The sequence below is a fragment of the Seriola lalandi genome, unplaced genomic scaffold (assembly GCF_002814215.2).
Source record: "Seriola lalandi dorsalis isolate HSWRI2012SDOR001 ecotype SW California unplaced genomic scaffold, Sedor1 jcf7180002053985, whole genome shotgun sequence".
Lineage (NCBI taxonomy): Eukaryota > Metazoa > Chordata > Actinopteri > Carangiformes > Carangidae > Seriola > Seriola lalandi.
The window spans coordinates 30,771-34,966 of NW_019524538.1; the positions used below are offsets into that span (position 1 = coordinate 30,771).

Here is a 4,196-nt window from a genome sequence, read left to right on the forward strand (position 1 = left end):
TCTTCTTCTTCTTCTTCTTCTTCTTGGCGCCACCTCCCTCCAACCCGCTGGAGAACTCGGAGCGGAACAGACTGACCTCCCTCTGACCGGGACTGAACCTGAGGAGGAGAGAACACCGAGGTTACTGTCACTGTAATGTGGTGCTGGTCCTGGTCTCATTCTGGACCCGGGTCCTACTGGCCCATATAATATTCTTGTCACAACATGTCACATGACCAGGTGACCAGGTGATAATGAACAAGATAAAAACAGAATCCTTAGGAACAGGTAAAAACAAAACCCTCTCAGACGAGAATCAAAGCTTCATGTTTCTGCTTCTTCAGGCTCAAGGATTCAAAACTCTACCTGAGCAGGAGCACACACGCACACACACCTGGTTCACTGCACTACGGTGGCCGACAAGGCCAAACAAAACAAATACAGAGACGGCTGCAGGAAGTAAAATAAAAATACGCTGCAAACACAAAAGCTCCAAGCCTCTAGGGGGAGCTCTAAGAGGAGCAACTTGAACTTCGAGACCTACGACCTGACCTTTGACATTTGAGAGAAAGAGGAGGCAACATAAAAAGGTTTGTGTTTTGGTTGGTCGTAGTTTTTACAACAGAAAACGTCGAGTTAGCATTAGCGTTAGCTTATATCCAGTCTCTGGGTGTTCCTCTTAGAGCCCCCCTAGAGGCCTGGAGCTCTGACACTGTGCTGTCTGGAGATACAGAGTGTTGGTTGTTCATGTTTCTGCCCTCGTCAGCCACCGTACTGGAAAGTGGTTTGGCTTCTGTCACACAAACACTGAACACAGACTGATCCTGGATCAGATTCAGGCCCCAACAGGATCTGACTAGTTTCCATTTGCAATCAATTCTGTTCTGTTACTGAGTTCTAGTCTCTAGTGACCAATCATCAACCTCCAGACTGAAACATGAAGCTGCAGTTCCTCTAACGGCCACTAGAGTCTGGCTCCAACAGTGAGTCAGTCCCCATAGACTCCCATGTTAAAATGTCCAACTTTACAGCAGAAATAAACATGTTTACAGCCTGGTACAGAAACTGTTTTGGTCTCTAGAGATAATTTCCTCCTTCATGACACCTGTTTATATAATTCACCTGTTTATATAACTCACCTGTTTATATAATTCACCTGTTTATATAACTCACCTGTTTACATTTTAATAAGGACTGAAGTTATGGAGGATTGAGGGCGTGGCCTCTTTGAGTGACAGGTGGGTGAGCGTATGCATTGAAGTCTCAGCTCCACAAACACCCCTCCTCTTTGACTATATTTGGATTAACTGGGAGTTAGGGGGCGGAGTCAGACACTGCCAAGATGGCGACAGTGGAGCAGCTCACTCTGAGCTTTAGAAACCTGTGGGGGACGTCACAGAGGCGACGTCCCTCTTTATTTACAGTGTGTGGTCCTGACAGTCAGCTTCTGGATGTTCAGCCAATCATAAGACAGGAGGCTTCTTAAGGAAGTACAGGCGTTTGCAGAGCGTTTTGTTAAAATGATCCGATGAAATGTGAAATGGGATGTGGATGAAGCTAACAGTTAGATGCTCTGGGACTGAACTAATGACGACAGAGAGGATCATGGGAGGATTCAGGGTTAGGGTTTCAGATTCAGATGAAACTGAGGTTTCATGTGTCTCTGTCTGTGTATGTGTATGAATATTCTGATTTTACATTAATAACACTTGTTGTTGTGCAATGTTTGAGCCGCAGAGTTTCCTGATAATTGAAACTCGTTTACATGATTGGATGGCTGATGGTTACGGTGCTCACAATCACACTCAGACTGTAAACTGTACAGACAGACAGACAGACAGACAGACAGACACACACAGGTATGCTCCTGGTATAACACAACCCTCAGTCTGTCCTCATGTCTCTATCTGTCCTGTCACACGTCTGTCTCTGGCTGTTGGTGGTTCTTCATAAAGCAGCTCAGTGTCGTCTTATATTTGGATGAACATTAATATCCTGTGTTCTGTGCTCCTGTTCCACCTCTGATCTCATGTTCTCTAACGTCTAGACACTGAGGCAGCCGCCGGAGAACCGTGTGGTAATAATAATAATAATAATAATAATAATAATAATAATAAATTCTATTGATAGGCACCTTTCAAGGCACTGAGGGACGCCTGGCAACACACAGTAAAAGATCAAAAATAGAGTACAAGGCATAATACAGAATAAAGATAGAGAAAGAGAAAACAGGAAGACACACACATGTTCATGTCATCTGTCTGTTAAATAAAGTTATAAAGATTCAAAAACTCACAAAAAATGAACCAATAAGATCGTTCAGTGTGTGTGTGTGTGTGTGTGTGTCCTCCTATCTCTCTCTCTCTCCCTCGTCATTCTTTATCTAATCAATATCTCTCTCTCTTGCCCTGGGGCAACTGCAGGGGTTGGGGGTTCAACGCCCCCCTGGGGAACACTCTGCCCCACAGTGCCTACTGCTTTTTGTTTTGTGAGGTCACCTTGACCTTTGACCTTTAGCCACCAAAATCAGTTCATCCTTGAGTCCTAGAGAATATTTTTAAATAGTTCCTTCAACATATCACAGAGATCTCAGTGTGAACCTGAACGCACCATTACACAACTGACCAGCACCCAGAGGACTGAGGAGGCGGAGCCCAGAGAGAGGGACACACACCTGTAATTATGTCTCTACTGACCACTGGCTGTGTGTGTGTGTGTGTGTGTGTGTGTGGTCAGACCATGTCCAGGCAAGCCCGCTGTGAGGAGCAGCTGTTAACAACAACAACACACACATATTAAACACACACTCAGACACACACTCAGTCCTGTGTGGACGGAGTGTGAACATGATCTGACTGAAGGGAACACGGCTTTAATTATGGATCAGTGTGTGTGTGTGTGTGTGTGTGTTACTGTCAGTCATCTCAGCAGGGGGTGTGTGTTAATGAGCAGAGACAGACGTGTCAGACACACACACACACACACACACACACACACACACACACACACACACACACACACTTGTCTCTCAGCCCAGAATATTTAAACAGCTGTTTTAATACATGTGTGTACTTTTAGTGGGTGGAGCAAACTCTGCTAACGACAACTCGCACACGATGGCGTCTATCAGTCCGTCACACTCTCTCTGTCAGTGAGCTGAGCTGCTGATCACCATGACAACAGCACGTTGGGCAGTGAGTCCGCTGCACGAGTCCACATGTGGTCGATTAGACCTGTTTTTATAAGGGCTGCTAATGAAGCTAATGCTAACTTCTTCACAATAAAAGCCTCCAGACATTTTACCAGTGAAAAGCTTTTAACGTGAAAGTATCTGACTGTCTGAATCATTTATTCTCAGCTCATTATTTCTATTTAATTATTATTTTACTGACTCAACTTTGTCAGTTTGTCTTTCATGTTTTCTTGTTTCAACATTTCATCCTGGTTGTTTCTGTGGTTAAAGGAGGATTGATCCTCCAGGTGTTAGAAATAAAGTCAGTCTGAATAAATCTCAGTGTGAGTTCAGTCACATTCTTTCCCCTTCACGTCTTTGACCTCAGGACGTTTTCCATGGAGGTCGAGGAGACGAGGTCAGAGAGGAGGTCATTCTGACCTTTCCACTCAGCTGAGGAACGAGTTCGGTGCCGACTCAGGACCTCAGCGGCTCGCCGCAGAGATCAGCTGTGAGTGATGAAGATCAGCAGTAGACTCACCTCCTCTCTCCAGCGCTGCTCAGCTTCTTGTTCTGGGTCTTGACAGGACTCCTGGCCTGGTTCCTGTTCTGGTTCCTGATGTTTCGTTTGGCCCCGGGGGCCGTGGCGCTGGCGGCGCCGCTTAGACCCTGCGGAGCGTCTCTGAGGCCGAAGCTCTTGGCGGTGTGTCCCAGGTGGAGCGAGCGGATGTGGAAGATGTGCTTGAGGTGAGCGGGGTAGGTGGTGTACGCCCGCAGGAAGGACTGCAGCGCTGATGACATCACAGTGACATCACAGGGACACGTCAACCAACCGACCAGGCAACCAGGTAAGCAGACATCAGACGGACAGAGGGACGTACCTTTCTTGGCGCTCTGCACTGACGAAGCATCTGAGTGAACGAAGTTCTCAAACTCCGTCTGAAGAACCGTCGCTCGCTCCCGGATCTCCTGCTCCAGAGCTCTGCTAGAACTCTGACACACAGAACCTTCATCATCATCATCATCATCATCATCATCATCATCA

General features: G+C 46.5%; 1 long non-coding RNA gene across 1 annotated transcript; it reads right to left on the minus strand.

Annotated features, from left to right (window-relative positions):
• LOC147819334 (uncharacterized) lies at positions 1-4,166 on the minus strand. Its single transcript, XR_015437038.1, has 3 exons — positions 4,033-4,166; positions 3,693-3,942; positions 1-98 (listed from the first exon to the last, which is right to left on the minus strand). It is a non-coding gene; the product is annotated as an uncharacterized LOC147819334 (long non-coding RNA).
• Positions 4,167-4,196: the final 30 nt, after the last annotated feature.